At 41.5% G+C, this 18,687-nt stretch overlaps 1 protein-coding gene across 15 annotated transcripts in view; it reads left to right on the forward strand.

Annotated features, from left to right (window-relative positions):
- DAB1 (DAB adaptor protein 1) overlaps window positions 1-18,687 on the forward strand; it is a 677,908-nt gene that overhangs the window by 74,747 nt on the left and 584,474 nt on the right. The window contains exon 1 of one of the 15 annotated variants that reach the window (XM_073357554.2): window positions 7,953-7,975. The exons of the other annotated variants lie outside the window; for them this stretch is intronic. The gene's annotated coding sequence lies outside the window, so the exon portion shown is untranslated. Of the gene's footprint in view, window positions 1-7,952; window positions 7,976-18,687 lie in introns of those variants that run through there. 15 annotated transcript variants of the gene reach the window in all.

Below are 18,687 nucleotides of genomic sequence, written 5' to 3' on the forward strand. Positions count from 1 at the left end.
AAAATACAGGCAGAGGGAAATTGTTTCTGTATATTTTTTTTCTTGGTTTTTGATTCTCTTTAAGGGCTCAATTTTGTAGTCCTTAGTCAAGACAAGCATCCACTAGGTTCTGATTTTGGTTGGCTGGTTTAACTATGGAAGTATTTACAAGTACTGCTGTTTTTTTGGTAAAACTACAGGTTCTTAGTTTATGGTCTTCCCGGCAGTGGAAGGGTTGGTGGGAAAATGTCAGAGATCACACGCGTGTCATGTCAGACTGGGACGCATCTATTAAATACACTGGGTGGGAAAAAAAATCAAGTGACTAAATGGCACAGGCATGTGTTACAGCTGTCCTTGGGCAGTGTTGTCCTTACATTTCAGCCTTTTGCAAAATATCTGAGTTGTCCTCCCAGGTGAAGAAGGGCATTTGCTCTTTACAGCAGAATGCGCCCCTGTTTTTGCCTTGTCGTCTTGGTTTGGTACTCCCCAGGAAGGTCAGACACAGGGTACAACAGAACAGCTAGTAACAAGCAGCAAGCAAGAGGAGAAATGTTCAAGCAATGTCAGTCTTTCTCCATGCAGCCAATGGGTGTAACAAAGCAGATTAATGAGGAAATACCCATCAGCAGTATAGCAGTTGGGGCTTTTTTTCCTTTTACACGAACACTTCCAACACCTGCTGAGCTATTTGCACTCTCTGCTCCAGCCTTTAGGTTTCAGAGTAACAGCCGTGTTAGTCTGTATTCACAAAAAGAAAAGGAGTACTTGTGGCACCTTAGAGACTAACCAATTTATTTGAGCATGAGCTTTCGTGACTGTAGCTCACGAAAGCTCATGCTCAAATAAATTGGTTAGTCTTTAAGGTGCCACAAGTACTCCTTTTCTTTTTGCTCCAGCCTTGTTAGCTGAGAGAATGAGCAAGAGAGAATGGATATGGAGAAGGAAAGATAAGGACATGGTAACATTGGGGTTTGTCTTCTCTTCTGACAAGCTGGAAAGCAAAACCTGACTGCACAGAGAAAGATATATAAAGTGGCTGAGCCATAACACTATCTGGGAGGAGAGGAGAAAATTAAATGGGCAAAGCGTGACTTATTATGTGTAGCAACTGAGGGGGAATTTGAGTAGCAACTCCTGCCATCAGAAGTGTATGCCACATGTGGAAGGGAATTTATTAACAGCTAGGTGTCACGATCCATTTCCTATGTGCTAAATTAGACTTGATGAAAGGTGGTCAAGGAGGATCCAATTACTGCCAAGGCTTTGCTGTTTTTTGACAATATTTTTCTAGAAAATGCATGGCACTGTTCTTTAGTCTGCTGATTTCACACGTATCCCTGCAACAGTGGCACCCCTAGCCATGTGCCCATCTTATATCTAATGATTTGTTGCCCTGCTACTTAATTTTCAAACATAATGCCTTCCATAGCTTGGGTCAGATACGATGGCATATTGCATTGTCCATTTTTATATTGTAAACATACTTAGCAAGGATCTGCTGTACTTGGCTGGGACAGAAACAATTTCCACACATCAGCCCTAGGCTTGCATTGCTGACCCCGTGGTCTGTCGCTAGTTTTAAGATCCTCTCCTGAAACTTGATACTCTTTCTCCAGTTACACTTATACTGCAGACTAAGAGCATAAGAATGGCCAGACTAGGTCAAACCAATGGACCATCTAGCCCAATATTCTGTTTTCCAACAGTGGCCGGCACCAAATGCATCAGAGGGAGTGAACAGAATAGGGCAAGTATTAAGTTATCCCTTCCCCTGTCATACAGTCCTTGCTTGTGGCAGGAAGACTGTAATTCTCATTCATATTTTCTCTCCTTTGCAGGTATATGAAAATCACCCCAGAAAACACAAGTGTGATCTCCCTTTCTCACGCTCTCCTTCCCACTAACATAGTTGAATCCGATTCTCCAGCTCTGGTATTGATGTAAATGGGAGTTACTGGAAAGGAAACATTCATATCTTATAGCAGAAAAATTGAGCCCAGTCAGGATCCAAGGTTGTTTTCAAGCTCTGAGCTTAATTGCAGGTTAATGATGGCCTGGTTTGCCATTTGTCAGTTGTCCCTTTCCTGCAGCAAGGGATATATTTTCAGCAGAGAGTGATGCTCATGACTCCCCCTATTACTCTGCTGAAATGTTACCAATAAAAGGCTAAGAGATTGCAAATGTCATGCACAATGCCCAAGATGACAATCCACCAGCGAATACTGAAATGATTTGAACTAGTGAACCCCAGTTAAAACTGTTAATTGATTTTTTTAATGTTTAATATAAGTTGATCTATTTTAATACCTCACTGACGGCACTACCCAGAGTCCGAGTGTATGCGGGCCGGTGCAATGCAAGCAACCTGACCCGGCTTTGCCAGTAGGTCAGTTCTGGCTCCTAAAATAACTCATATTTACCAGGAACAGAGTGGGGTTTTTTTGTAAATTATTTAAAAGTGACCTTTAGGCTCAGTGTGTTTAGCCCAGGAACCAGAGCCTTTCCGTTCTAAGTTTCTGGTTCAAATTCACTCCGGATGGTAATGACTTGAAGCTGTTACTGCCTGATGGGCAGTGGACTATTGAAATAAGTTTGTTGGCCTCACTCCAGTTCCCATTATGCAAGTGTGCACATCTTCAAATCCACCACAAAAGTTGGCACTAATTCCAAAGCTTGTTAGCAATCTCAGCAGATGGGCCAAGGATTGCAGAAGTGGATCAAGGAAAGAAACATACCCTCTGATCCCTCGTGGTGGTCCCTTTTGATCAGAGTTAAGTACATTGGCAGGGCAGTACTGTTTGTGGGGAAGTGTGTCCTATTGCTTCCAGCCATCCATTCTGTGGATAATCAGAAACCTTCCAGTGCTGCCAGTTGGGTATGTCTTGAGTATTGAAGTCACACGAAATTTAAAAAAAGGTGTTTGATGTATCTGCAGACATTGTTACCTCTTTATCCCCCTTGAGATTGTAAAATGAATTGCCTCAAGTTATAAACCAGTGTTACCGAGTGAGTGGGGCCATTGGAGCTGGGTAAGTAACCTGATTCGTGACAGAAATGTTGACACTTCAGTGCTACAAATCACCAAACCTCAGGCTCAACCTACTACCTTGAGCTATAGAATGATTTTTCGATTCTGGTTAACCTTGAACAGCTCTACGATTTTCTTTGTCTGCCTAACTAAGGGATTCATATTGCCATCAATCACCATAGTATCCGAATGCCTTCCACGTAAAATCAATAGCAATAGCTAAGTCCCTAATGGACTTCATGGAGTCTCTTGCATGTCATTCTCTTTGGATTAAAAATACTGCGTGAGGAAGGGTTGTGTGGGTTTGTTTGGTGTTTGTTTGTTTTTTGTTTTCTGTGTGTGTGTGTGGGGGGGGGGGGCGTCTGGGAGATACCAAGGGTGTCAATGTTGGTAGTGCTTAATTTGTAATGAAAGAGGTGCTGGGGCTCAAGCAAATATTTTTTACTTTCATGACAGACGTGGCAAGCCCAGAGGTGCCAGGGCTATGAACTACTGAGCCTAGAGGTGCTGGGGTTGAGCCCTGGCAAGCCCCAGCACAAATTATCACTGAGTATTCATCATTCTTATGACGGCAATACATTTTCAAAGAGGAAGGTTCGGAGCATTTCCTAAAGATGGTCAGACTCTCTGCAATCAAGGCTGAGGTTAGGCACCTGAGGTTGGCGTCTTTGAAAATTCCAGCCCAAGACATGAAAGAGGTTGTCGCTCACCATTCCCTATTCAAAACTGTGCTGGATCCACCATCCTTCGTCTTCCTTATTTCCTTAACCTGGAACCATGGAGTGGGCTGAACCCTTTCCACTCCCTTCTGCTTCTCATAGGAAGAAGAAGCGACCAGAAATCAGGAAGGAGGGAAGTCGGGAAGGAAGGAAGGAAGAAAGACATTTAGAATCTTTCAGCTGTGAACAAAAAAGTCTTGTAACCAAGGCCTAAAAAGCTCTCCACAGCCTGGTGTCCCAGCCTCAAGTGGGCAATACAGCCCTTTCTCCTCTCCATCCCCACCAGAGCTCTTCTGTCCCATTGTTTTAGTACAGATGTAAGGGAATAGTATAAAAGAAGAAAATATCTGTAAAGGGAACATGTGGAAATATACAAAAATAAACAGGACCTAGCATTCATTATATAGGAAGGTATGTTCATAGGAAGATTAATTGCATAGGAACCCAAAAGCATCTGTAGGGATTTCTTTGGTGTTGTAGCCCTTCAAAGTTATTTGTACATTTTAGTTCTCCAGTACCATGCGGCATAGAGTTCTCAAGTCCTAACAATATAACCGTGCACCTTTGCCACAGAGTGAGTGAATGAGTCTGCCTGTCTTTCAAATGTCATGCCCATTACTGTTGAATCTGAGCCCCTTTGGGTCCAACCTTGCAGTCCTCACTCTGGCTAAACTCCCGTTGTTTTCCATTGGAATTTACAGTGGGATCAGGCTTTTGTTTTAGAGCAACCGTATCTTACAGCTAACTGCCTGGTTGAGAGAGGAGCTCCATTCACTTTTGGGGTCTGAAGTGTCCTTTTTCCTTTATAGGACAACTTTTTATATTTGCAGTCATGGGTTACTTTTTGTTTTGTTTTTCTTTAGGAGGAGGAGGATTTATGGCCTGAATACTGTGAGGTAAATCCTTGACTTTAATGGGACTACTCACATGGTGAAAGTTAGGCATTTGTTTAGGTACTTGGTGCTAGGGACTTATATGAGGTGGCATATCATTAAATGGACACACAGATGAATCGCTTTGTATCTTTGTATCCAAGTTCTTGATCTCTCTCAAAAATGCTATGCAGAAACTCTTTGCCTCTTTACAGTGCCAGAACACACACACACACAGAAGTAGACAATGATGCATTACTTTTCATTACACTTCTGGGATTTTTTTTTCTTCAAGCATGTTTATTTAGCAGGGATCTTGACACTTCTACCATTATCCTTGCTTTAAAATATAAACCTTTAATGGTGCAGGCAGATTACCAGAGAAGCTTGTGGTAATTTATAGCACAACATTTACAATGGAGTCTGTGAAAGCATTTTTCTGAGCTTCTCTAAATGATATGATCTTCATCTTTACCAAAGTGAAGTTTTGGCTCCTTCATCTTCCAGCATGATTTAAAAAAAAAAAAAAGATGAAGGGACTGCCATAAAACCTACATTGAATTATTAACTTGCCAGGGAAGTTATTTGGAAGGGAAAACTCTTTGGACCTATATTGGAATTTTCTAGCAATACTTTGCACTCTCCAAACTTCTTTCATCTGAGGATCTCAATATGCACCACAAACACCTAGAATAAAGAATGGTATAGACACATTAAGTGCCTGGTTCCACAGTGCTGAAGTCAATGGGAGTTGGGCCTGAAGAAGACCTGGACCAGGATTTTCAAAAGTGATCAGTGATCGTGGGTGCCTCAACTTTTGAGAGTGCAAATAGAGATCCTTAAAGTGTCCTTCTCTTCAAGAAGTGGTGAGTATCCACCCTCTGAAAATCAGGCCTCTTTTAATGTGTCTCATTGTGGGTAGCCAAACCTTGAGGCACACACAACTAGTCACTAGTAAAAATCTTGACCCAAGTGACTTGACCAAAGAACACAAACAGTCAATATCCCAGCAAAGAGCAAGACCCAAAAGTTCTGAATCCCAGTCTCTTGCTCTGACCACAACTCATTCTCTAACTTCTGCTGCCTTAAGAGAATCAAGGTACAGATAAAAGTTGAAATAATAGCATGTGCCATTTACCATAACTGTGTCTCTTAGTTCAGTCAGCAGCATTGGAAAGTCAGTGTTCTATTAACCTCAAAACAATATGTTTGTTCTCATGAGTGATGGAAATTGAGCAGTCTGAGTTTTCTAGCTTTACTCAAGTGCTTTCAGACCTTTATATAAAAATAACCTCTTGGTGAGGAGTTTTTTACCCTGGTTTTCCAAAGGGAGTGCTTATACATTTCAGCAGGGTTTTTTTTTCTTTTGTTTCAGTATCAAGCTTAATACAAAGTATGTCAATTAAAAAATGAAAGTAGTATTTTCAGAAGGAATTTCACTATTCAGGTAGGAAATTCTAACTGTTAATAATTCTTACGGAGTTCTACATTAATACCATGTCAGCAATAACCCCTAAACGTTTTCCAACAGATCAGATATTCATTTAGTCTTGACAGCAGTGCTGAAAGTTCACTGCCCAAGATATAGATTACTTCCCCTATATTCCTTGAGTTACATCAAAGCAATCTAATTGGCAGAAATACACTCTGTTTTAACACCTGGATTAGTGAAGGCCTTTGTCTCCTATTTATAAAAGATAAAAGAGGATTTGAGCTTTTATAAACTAAATAGAGATTACAGGACAAAGAGACCTTTCACTGTAAACACATGAAATGTGTAGTACACTCTTCCCTGTTACATAAAACAATCAATTTTAGCTAACAGCTTTGGCGGCTGCCTTCCAGAACTTGTTCCATTCCTTTCCTGCATCTTTCACACTCTAAGTGAATTGAAGCATTTGCAAAGAGCTTGGTATCCAGTCACAGAAACCAGCAAAATAATTTTGGAGAAATTAAAAGATGGGAGGGAGAGGTCTCTTCTTTTCCGGTGGAACCAGTGTCCAGGTCACGTTACATTCTATAGGCCCTAACTTTCTCCTCTAAAGGTTACATATTCCTCACTGTTACTGTTGTTTATCATATTGTGGGGGGGGGGGGGAATATTGTTGCTGTATGGTGTTAAATAGTTTCAGCCTATCTAATGCTATTTTTTTCCAGATCCTACCGAAGGTGAAAAACATAAATCTATAAATATACCATTAAAGCAAAGTCAGGGATTGTGTGTAAAAACAGGGCTCAGACCAGATCTTTCATAAAGTAAAACTGCCACTGTTAATCCTCTCTCAGTTGATTGTATTATCAATGTCATTAATCTAAATTTGGATAAAAAGTCAGCCAGTTTGCTCAAATTGCTATATGGTCTTGTGGTTAAAGCACTGGATCTGGGCCTCAAGAGATCTGATTCCCAGATCTGCCACACACTCATTGTGTGACTTGGACAACTCATTTAATCTGTCTCCATTTTGTACGTGGAAGGCACTCAAATAGTGTGGTGATGGGTGGCAGTATAAAACCTTAAAAGAGATGTAGACAGATAGACAATAAATTTGGGATTTCTACTTCCCTACCTCACAGGAGTTTTGTGAGGATAAATTCATTCATATATGTGAGGAGCTGAGATACTGCAATGAGAACCTAAATAGTAGAGTGAGCAAAATGTGTACTTTCTGCCCCACAGAAAGCTCTGACGTGTCAACATTTATTTTAATCGCAAATCAGTAAGGAGAGTTGAAACTTCAAAATTTTTCATAGAATGTAAGTTTAAAAAACAATCCGTTCAGAAACATCAAAATGAAATGTTTTTGACATTTTCACTTGCAACAACAAATCAGCATTCTGAAATCAAAATGTTTTTCATTTCAATTTGTTGAACTGACCCCAAACACTTATTTTTGAGTGAGTTGAATGTTGAACTGTGTTTTCCTTTCATGGTGCATTGGCCAATGGGAGTTGTAGTTCGGGAGTCTGATGCTCCTTTATTGGCCAGGCATTCTCTCCCATGATGCCGAAAGTCATATGACTCTCATGGTGCACCACACACCTTGGTCAGTGAAGAATCCACATTGCATTATGGAAGACGTAGTGCTCCCGGGAGCCCAACCCATAAGAGAGAATGAGTGTATGAACTACAACTCCCATTAGTTAATGCTCTGATGGGGTAATTCAGTTTAATGTTTTCTTAAACTGATTTGAAACGAAACCTGTTTTGGACATTTCAGTGGAACAAAATTTTCTAATTTGGATCAACTTGACCAAAAATGAAACATTTCACTTTATGATTTTTCCGTCAAGAAAATTAAACTTCTAGCTAAATTGAAATTATGTTTTGCAGAAACTGCTTTTTCCAATGAAAAATTCCCAACCAGCTATATCAGGTAGGTATTTTGACGTGATTATACTTGATGATGCGCTCCCAGAGGTAACTAGTCTAGAGCAGGTATGCTGGGCAGTGCTTGTTTTGTTTCTCCAGAGTTCTACACAAACCTCAGAGTGGAGCAAAAAGGAAACCAGCAGACGAAAAAGGACCAAACCTCGAGAAAATAGCCATACTGTATCAGGATGGCCCACCTGATTTCAAATGTCACCGTCTCCACTGTGGTCCCTTGTAGGCAATGCCTTTCACCTTTTCCATGATGAAGAATTTGTAAAATATATCTTTCCTTAAAATATAGAGCTAGAATATCAGTCCCTGTGGTTGTATCCATTGTTACCTCCATAGTAACGTAGAGCACGAACCCTTATATTCCTTAGTAGATATGTACAAAATGCCTTGTTTTGTAGTTATTTCCAGTAGTTTGTAAAATCTACATTCCAAGGGCTGGTGTCTGGCACATGTCTGACTCCAAATATGTGAATTCCTTGAGCTTGTTTGCTCTTGTTCAACTGGGATGGGAATGATTGTACCAAGTACAATAATGCCTCAGCGCTATACATGCAATTTGTGAGCTGAAGAGCTCATCTCGCTCTTATCACAGGATCTTGGAGCTGGCTCATTGTGCCTTGCCGCTGAGTCCCTGAAGCTGGTCCACACTCTATTGCAATGTGTATGGAATTAATCTTTGTAGTTTTAACCTACACTTGTGTGCTCTTTCAGTCTCACTTCCAAGGTTTTGGTTTATACGTGAGTGAAAGAGGGAGTGGGGAGGGAAGCAGTGTCTGGGACTGGAAGCCTTTGTTTATTTGTTTTGCCTGGGGAGCTCAGGCTCTGATCCAAGGCACATTGACATGAATGGAAACGCAACCATCCGTTTCACTGGGCTTTGGATCAGGCACTTGAGCAGGAAGTGGAAAAGATGCCACAGCACAGCTAGACAACCAATTGGTCTTGTTTCATTTGCTCAAATTCCAGGCAGGCAAAGAAGCCACAGAAGCTGGGCCTGGGTTTCCTTGCCTGACAAGCTAAAGCCTCAAGAAGAGGGGAATGCTGAAGAGCCTGCCTAGGGTGTGTCTTAAAAGACCCCTAAGTATCCAGACCCATGGCTCCTCATTGTTGCAGTGTCATTTTTTTCCTCCTGCCTAGGGGTTGAGCTCCCTGGGCTGGAAGAATTGCTGCTTCCAACCCATGAGTCCTGCAACTGAGAGAGTTCTGGTGTGTGTGCATATCACACACATTGACCATATACACTGCACTCCTTTATACATGGGTTAGTGACCTCTAGGAATTGTGAATGGCAGAGATTTAGGACATGTACAAATTCGAGAAGTTGATGTACATGTCTATTGGTCCCAGTGCAGTATGTAATTCCTTTTGTTGTTGCAGTTCAGGAAATGACTGCTTTAAGTATTAAAAAGCCAAAACTTTGTCAAACACCCTTAGCGCTCTGTGTAAACGACAATGGCCGTGATATCGGACAGTCTTGCGCTTGCAAACTGTTTCTCTCATCTCTCACAGATTTTTTTTTCCTTAAAGCTTTGTTTAAAATGGCTTCAGAATTTTTCCCTCCTTTTCCATGGCAAATTGATACATGCCCACTGACTGATGGACTCCCAGACAGCTTGAACAATGTTTTGAAATTCACTGATATGTTCTACATAGGTTGTTATACTGAATTCACCACACCAGGAGAGGAGTTAGAAATCTTTGTTCCATTCCTCCTTACTGTTCTTCTGACAACTTGCAACAGAAGAGGAGCTTGTCTTTGTGGTTTGGTTTTGTTTTTCATTTTTCTTTTATCTTTGTTTTGTGTAGCTGCATTAAGCTTTATAGGCCATTGGTGGCTGATTAGTACCAAATAAAATGGTTGGGTAAGTAACTTTTTGGTTTTTGTTCCTGTGATGGGGCACCTGCCCCACACTGGCCCTGCGAGGGTTAAAACCAGCCTAGGAAGGCTGAGCTATAGGCAGCCAAAGGAGTGGCTGTAGGGGAAACAGCCAGTCAGGGCCCAGCTGGCCCATATAAAAGGAAGTTGCAGACCAGACCGAGTTAGTCTTCTGCAGGTAGCCCTAGGGAGAAGACTGGTTTCCTAGAGGGCTCCTGATGGGCTGCCGGACTTACTGGCTCTAGGCCCTGGGAAGAGGGCAAAGGATCTGGAGCCAGGGACAAGAGCAGAAGGAACTGAGGCTGCAGGGAAGTGGCCCAGGGAATAGAGATCATGAGCTGGAAGGAAGAGGCAGGAGGAAGCTGCTGTTTGCAAGGTCCCTGGGCTGGGACCCGGAGCGGTGGGTGGGCCTGGCCCCCCCTGCCCCCACTAGCCACTGAAGGAGCAGCCAGGCTGTGAACTGCCAAGCCGCTGTGAGAAGTGGCTGGACTCTTATTGGAAGAGTCCCCCGGAACGGGGGTGGGGGGGGAACTGGATGGTGACATGGCCAGAGCGTCTATGCCACGAAGCAGATGCAGAGAGAGAGAAGCCGTAACAGGTCTGCAGACAGAGGCAAGGACAGCAGGGCCGTCACCGCCCGAGGGCCCACCTGCTGGGACTGAGCTAATTCCCAGACCGCCCGAGCAGGAGGTGCCAGTGTGATGAGTGACCCCATGACAGTTCCTACACTGGGAGTAATTTAGAACTGAGCCCAAACCAAAATCCCAGATCCGAATCCTTACCAATGCTGTGGAAGATTCGATCAGGATCTTGCTCAGACACTTCCAGTTGATTCTTTTCTCTATAATGAACTGACCTGAACTCCCCTGAATTTTGGGAAATTTCAGGTACATATCCAAACATGTTAGCTCTAACCTATCTCAAATCATAATAACTGGCTTGTAACTAATGATAAGCAAATGCTTTTTGGCAATGTAGTTTTAGCATTTGTTCACAATAATTAAGGCAACCTTTCTGTCAGAAACCCACATATGGATAGCGCCTGTGAGACTGTTTACTAGAGTGTCCTGTGTAATACAAGGGCTTTTAGATATAGTATAGTATACTAGTGAGAATAAGAGTCAAAAATGGACTGAAGAAGGCGAACTCTGGGGAGCCATGGGCATGGTGTCAATTATAGATCTGATTTTGATCTCTCTTATGTTTAAACTAGGAATAACTATTGAAGTCATTGGCATTTCATTGATCTAAACTCCATATTAGCAGGATCAGAGCCAGACTGTCCACATTAATAGAGGCATTGTCTTCCAAAGATAAGTAGCTGCCAGACAATGTATTTAAACTTCATGTGACTTTATCAGTGACAGATTAGCTGTGTAGATTGTATGTTTGTTTGAACCTGGAAATGAATAGGAAGACCATTTTAGACAAGGGGATCTATTTGTCCAGGGAAGTTAAACAGTCATGCATTGATGTCATTTTAAAACTAACTAGTGCCCGTCTTTTTCAGTCTGATTAATTGCACAGAGCAATAGGTGACAAACAACCATTTTTCATGCCTAACGCATCTGTGGATGGCAAGATGCTTGACATTTGGTTTCCAGTGAGTCCCTAACAAAGTAAAAGTGAAAAACTAGCAGGATTCCTGAACCAACTGGCCTCATGCAGCTAGTCTCTATCACCTTCCCACAGTGGGACCAGATGTCCCAATGCAGAATGTAATATTACAATGAGAAAAAAATTAGGTGAGATGCTATGAAAGCTAATCTCCGCTTTTGTCTAACAGTGGGAAAGCTTCTGGTCATGTCTCAGAATTTGACAGTTCTCCTCCCAAGTCACTGTTTTCACATTCATTTTGGCAGTAGAAAACTTCACAAACATTCCTGAGATGTCTAGTCAGCTCCATAGGAAGTGAAAATAATGCAGAATGTGGGAGCTTTTTTTTCACCCACTCTTGTGTGATTGGCCATTTTTCCACAAACATTTTTTTGTTTTACCTGCTTTTTCACAGCTGCACTTGCGTACTGCACAGCACTGTTCTGTGGTTATTCCCATTGAGATCTGAGCTAGCCACCTCCCTGACTCAATGCAAGGTAGAGGACTCTGCTGTGTAACTCTCATTAATGTTAATTAAGTGGTCGTTGTGCATTCTGTCTCTGTATGTTGAGATGATTATTTATCCCAGACTGCTACTGCTGTGACAAGCTTAGACCCTGCAGTCCCAAAGCACATGTGTATCAAATATGGGTCTCCCACAAGGTAGCGAGTAAGTGTATGTTTCCTAGTTAGTCCATGTATTATTTATGCAATTGAAAATGCATGCCCTTAAAAATTATTGTGGACTATGCATTTATTGGCAGTGCAGCAGGAAGCCTAAGAGAATGTAGTGTGTGATCGTGAAAATCTGACATTTGGAAAGATATATACTCACAGGTTTGATATAGCCGCTACTTTGAAGCACACCTGTTACATTTCACTGAGGGGCTAGGATGGAGCTCAGTTTTAAGAGTGATAAAAGCTTTTACTGGTGTTCATTGTACAATGGAAGAAGGAATATAGAGAACCATCCAATAATACATGTGTAGCACTCCATTAATTAAAAAAAAAAATTCTGTTGCCACAAGCAGGGAAGTTTTTCCAAATTTAGGTGCTCAAATTGTATTTCCCAGCATTTCATGCAACCATTGCACATGCAGAATAAGTAAGTGCACAAGTAGCCCACTTGCACGTGTAATGTTTTGCACACAAATGTGTGCAAAACATGCTCATAGGCTCCTCGGGTGCAAATTTGCCCATTGTGTCCTCCCTTAATATAAACATCATATTGCAATGTGAAGATAGGTCCTCTGAAGACTGTATTAGTAACAGAGAATGCCCAAATACACACATTTCCACAGTATTCACTCTATGCACTTTCTCATTTGACCCTTCACGCCAAAGGCAGAAAGGGAAAAAAAGTCTTATTTTGGTGAAATTTTGCTTACCCAGCCAGTGTCTGTTTTCTGTTACTACACACAACCACATGCATGCATAATGAACAGTATCACACTCACATGCTCAGCCATGTGGACTTCAGGTGAGTTATGGTACCTCAGGATACTTTCTGTGGTGAGCAACTATTTAATGCCTTGAATCAACTGTCGTCTTGATTAGTCTGAAAGTGTTTTAGAGCTTAGGAAATAGATCTAATTGGAATATGTAATAGACTCATTTATGCTCCTACTTCATCATACAGTAAGCTAAGTCAAAATTAGACTTCTATGTCATCATCCCCATTGAGGCAAATCCTAAAGGGACAGAACCTTCTTACAGATCGAACACCTCTAGTATCAATCTCTAGCTAGGTTCTAGAGATGGTTTGGCTGGATGTTCAGTTTATGCCCATCACTGGTGACCTTATTGTGCTACTGAAGCTTTAGGTGATCACATGATTGCCTAGTATTCCTTGGTAAATGTGCTTTTTATTTCATTGGTCTCCCATCCTAATGTTATGTCTTTACCAAAAAAGCCACCAAACACGAATCATTGTTGGTGGAGGCAGTTGCTGGGTTCGGCTATGAATAGCCTCATTGCTGATCTTGTGTTGCCTCTTGATATGGAGCAGTTGACAAAGATGATGAGAATTGAAAATGTCAATCCTGTGTTCTTCAGCCTTCCTCAGTGCTCACGTTTCACTGCCATGCAATAAAGTTGGTATGGTTCTGTAGATATGCAGCTTTATAGAAAGCTTTTTGCCACATTGGCTCCACAGAGGCCATTGATGGACCTGGAACATGGAGATGGCTGTTACCATACGAGCATCCACGTTTTTTGAGCATCCTCCAGCACTGTCTATGATTCCCAAGTATTTGACACTAGCCACCTGCTCAATATCCAATCTGGACAGGTTAATACTGAGCTGGTTGTAATGGAGTGTTGGAGGCTGCTTGATGGAAACGGCTAGGAACTTAGTTTTGTTGAATATGATCGAACCAACGTACGCTGCTTCTTGCCTGACCAGATCAGTTAGCAGCAACAGTGATTCCAAACTGATCCAGCAGGGTAGCCTCATTGGTGTATTTAAGGTCTTTGTGCGAAATGGTGCTCAGCTCAAGGTCACTGACAGCTGCCTTTTCAGGCTCATCTGTCAACTAATCAATGCCAATCAAACAACCTTGGTGACAAGGACCAGCTGTGTCCAACTCTCTGGAAACGGAAAAACATGCCATAGATTTATACTTGGAACTCAGCAAATTTGGGGCCTGCGCCAGAGCCTGTGGAAATCAGTGGAAGACTTGAGTATTGGATCAGGTCCCTGGTTGGGTATCCTTGCTGAATAGCAAGATAAATCCCCTCAAGGCAGGAGTGAATTTGGAGTTGCTGGCTGGACAGAATCAACGGTCCACCAAGCAACTCCATGTAGATTTATAAGTAATTGCATATGAAATAACACTTTTAGGGGGGTGTGGTATAGCAAGCGTGTTCTGTACCTACCAGTTGCACATACAGGGCATGTACAATAGATTGTGCATGCTAGACGCACACCTTGGCTTTTTTCATACAGCTAAGAGGGGTACAGCAATGCAATGGAGATCTTAAAAAGTAAAATTTCCATGTAGGCCTGCGAAGCAGGATTTGCAGAGTTTGCAGTAAGTACCATGCAAGAAGATTCTGTATTTTAGTGCTTTGTCTCCTGCAGGAAGGCTGGACTGAACAGAAGTGGAAAGAGGAGAAAGGAGAGCATGTTGTTTAAATTTTGCTGTTACCATTGGTAGTACAGTCATGGTACTATATTAATTTATTTTGTCAATACAAATATGTAATATGGAGCTCGATTAACTATTTGGCTAAATAATATTGGTGTTGATGAGGGAAGAAATATTGAAGTCTGTATGTTGAGAAGGTTCAAGATAGTGTGTCCTTGCTTTGCAGCTGAACATCTGATACATGTAGTATTACAGTGTAATCTTTTGCAAAGGCTGCTCTAGTGTGTGAGTATTCTATGTTCCTGCTAAGGGCTGCCTACGTTTTCCACAAATGTACATTTGGAATGGTCACAGAAACAGAAATATTGCCAAACACTCCCCAGAAGTTGGTAATTGTGAGGATTCACCCTGGAAACCTGCCTGTGAGAGTTATCTTTCTAACTCAGGAAACAGAACTACATGGCTGACCTGATAGGACATATCTAATATGCAGTGTAGTGGTAGTTGTTAGTCCCAGGATAGTAGGAAAATAAGGTGGGTGAGGTGATATCTTCTATTGGACCAACTTCTGTTGGTGAGAGAGACAAGCCACACACAGCTCGGAAGCTTGTCTCTCTCACCAGCAGAGGTTGGTCCAATAAAAGATATTACCTACCCACTTAAAGAGACAAAGGTATCTAATACTCATGATCATATGCTTGCAAACGAGCCACAGACCAAGAAATAGACATAGTCACAAACTTATTCTATCTTCAGGTACTATTCAACGTTTGTTGGAAGCATGTTAAGAAAATCATACTGTTCACAGACACCTTGCAGACAGAAAAGAGGTGAAATTCATTAAATATTTCCTACCAATTACTCAGCTGTACCGACTACATCTGTAAAGTATTCCCGGGTGCTCTCCCTACTTACATAGTCTGGTGAGCTGCTACATGTCCAACTTTGCCAGTCCCTGTCTCATTTGAGAGGGTACAGTGTTCTGGTCAGTGCTCTTGTCTTAGAGAGCCATGCATAGTCAGAGAATTTGCCTCCCTCACTCCCCCGCCCCGCCCCCGGAGAAATGATAGGTCTTGGCTCCCCTTTACATCTCCCTGGACTTTCATGTTTCTACTCTTAGTACAATTTGTTTCAGGACATGTGTTCCCTCTGTGGGAAGGTGACAGCAGGCAGCAAGGAGAGACCTGTTAATGATTCTAAGTACATTCAGGAAATCTGCCAGCCTGAGAGTCCTCCTTTCCTTGTCATTTGTTAGGAATTCAGAGGATAAAGAATATTTGTAGTGGAGGGATTCATCCCGTCTGGCCTAATAGCATGTTAATGAGGGGAAGTGGTTGTCTGAATACCACTCACTGTCTTGAGCAACTTGTGACTTCTATTGTATTGACTTCAACTTGTGACTTCTATTTTTACCCTGAGAGGACATGCAACCCTTCCTTTTTAAACTATTGGCTTTCATTCCCAGAGCTTATGCTATCACAAACACATACCCCTTTATTCTTTATAAAACTTTTTTGCAGGTCGAAGAAAATAATACTCTTTTCTTGCCATTCTTTGCCTTTTTGGACACATCTTTGCTCTATGAGGTCAGATCTTTTTGTGTCAGTGTCCAGTAAGATACAATGGGTTTTATAAGTCGCTGGAGGTGCCAGTAGCTAGAAGTTGCACAGGCCTATGAGGTGCTTGGCATTTTGTAATATACAGCAGGACAATGGATACCATTTCAGAAATAATGCCAACGTTAATAGCTTATCTCCAAGATATATTAAAAATACACAAATCCATAGAAAAGAAGGATTTGGGAAGTTAATAAATCAAGCCCCTTGGATATATTGTCCTGGTATGATTGGATCTGAATTTATAGAGTAAGAGTTTAGTTCCAACTCGGGCATTTTGGAGTGTGCATTTCATATGCATTTTGGCATGATCTTTTGCTGTGTTTTGAAAGTTTAATTCAGTACAAATATTGCAGATAGGAACTACTGTTTTTTTTTTAAAATTTGCCTGATATTTGAAGCGGCAGATAATCTCTATTTGGATAACTTTACCCTGGTTTTACCCCGATGTGTTTGTGTTACAATCAGCTCAGACCAACAAAAATACCCCAAGTTGTTTTTATCCTGATGAAAGGGAAGGGAGGTAGAGACCTCAGGAAGACCACTAGGGGCTTTGCTGTTGATTTTCCATGGAAGGCGCTCAGATGCGAAAGTGATGCATGGCAGTATAAAATTCTAAGATGGGTAGATTTGCTTAATTGGCTGTTATGTAATATCATGTATGGGGGAAATCTTTTTTTATTGTATTTTTTAAAAGGACATCCTTTGGGTAACTCAGTTTGCTTTCATTCTGAATTAATGGAGGTGGTGTGTTTTGCAGTTATTTTATGCTCTGTGGATGTGTGAAACACAAAGGATGGCTATTGATGATAACCTGGTAAAGATTAGAATTCTGCTCGTTAGAAGGAATACAATAGAGTCTTTCTAATTCACATAGTTCATAGATCACACACTATTTTTTTCCTCTCTTTTCAGCAAAGATTTAAGAGCAGATGAATGTAGAGAGCCCTCATATTATTGAGCTTTCATAACTTATAAAATATACTGTAGAATGTGTGACAACAACAATAATAATAATAATTAATAATAGCACTTCCTATTCCTGAGGCTCTCCAAGCACTTTCCAAAGCCTTATGAATTTAGCCTCTCAACACCCCTGCCAGATGAGTGGTATTCTCCCCTTTTTACAGACTGGGATACCAACTAAGGTTAAGGGACTTGTCCAAATGTTGCAAGACATCTCTGGTATGGCTGGGAATAAAACCCAGGTTCCCTGTCTTCCAGTCTCTCTGTAGGGCCGTCCCCAACCCCCTTTTCTTCAAGATCATCATTCTTCCCCTACGTGTTTACTGTGAAGTATTAACTGAACTAACTACATTTGTCAAATAAGTGAATGAAATAAGCTTTGTGGTGCATGATCACTGAGGTTTTTATTGTGTTTATTTGCAAATTTGCAAAATTCAGTAATACACACTGGGGGGCTCCCAGGCACTAGTGTGTATTAGTGAGGGTCTGTTGTATCAGGTGTCTGCCTGCAAACCATATGATTTACTCCAACTTTACTGTGAAACAATATGGGATGATGCTAATAGATTACAAAGCAAACTATTTGGTTTCCCTTTATGATAAAAGATATTACAAGGCAATGGCAAAATCTTTTTCTCTTTTGAAATCCCAGAGTTCTTGGTACATCATCGGCCACTCTCCTCATCAGTATCATAAGGGTGCTATCTAGGGATTCTTGTCCATGAGCATGAGGGAAACAGCTGATGATGGAGGGATTCTTGAGTTCTCACCCTTTCTATTAGCCTGGACTGTGGTCGCGTAATAGTGGGGTTCCTGATTGTGGAGCTGACCCCATATAGCTTTTCCCGTTGATGCCTTCTCCAGGGAGCTGACTTGCCTTTTCAGAAGAGGAGAAGAAATTGGAGAGGCTGAGAACATGGGATAGAGGGTGCCAAAATGTTTGGTGACTGATTTGATTCTATTGCCTGTCCCACTTCAGAAGGAGGAGGTTATCCCCTCATATGTTCTTTTCTGTAACAGTTGAGAGAAAAAAAAATTTTTTTGGATCAAGAACACTTCTCTGGATTGCATGGCTCATACAGCAAAGAAAAGAGGAGGCCTGTTCTTTCTGTAGACCGTGACTCGTGGCAGTTTGAGCAGAACTTGTAGAAAATGGAAGGTCCCAAATAACCGCAGTGAGAACAGAAATAAAAAGACCAATGAATCCAGGTTAAAAATGTGGGAAGGAAATAACAAACAATATTCATTTTGGTATAATGCAGGTTGTTAATTCTGGAGCAACATAATCTGAAAATTCAAGTAGAGGCGATATTTGTAAAGCAGCCATGCCTACAGAGACCTGTGAGTGATAGTGGATACCATACAAACGATGACCCCCTCTTCTACCTAGGTGTTCTTAACACCCACATCACTGTGACATTTGAGCTCACAAGTCCATGTGTTTTCAAGAAAAGCCAATGCAGTACAGCATATGTGTGCAGATGCATCATGTCAAGAAGCCAGAACACACCCACACTTTGAATACAGTGTTCAATATGCACCATTCAGTTTACTCCCCCCC

The sequence above is a fragment of the Lepidochelys kempii genome, chromosome 8, assembly GCF_965140285.1.
Source record: "Lepidochelys kempii isolate rLepKem1 chromosome 8, rLepKem1.hap1, whole genome shotgun sequence".
In the NCBI taxonomy this organism is placed as follows: domain Eukaryota; kingdom Metazoa; phylum Chordata; order Testudines; family Cheloniidae; genus Lepidochelys; species Lepidochelys kempii.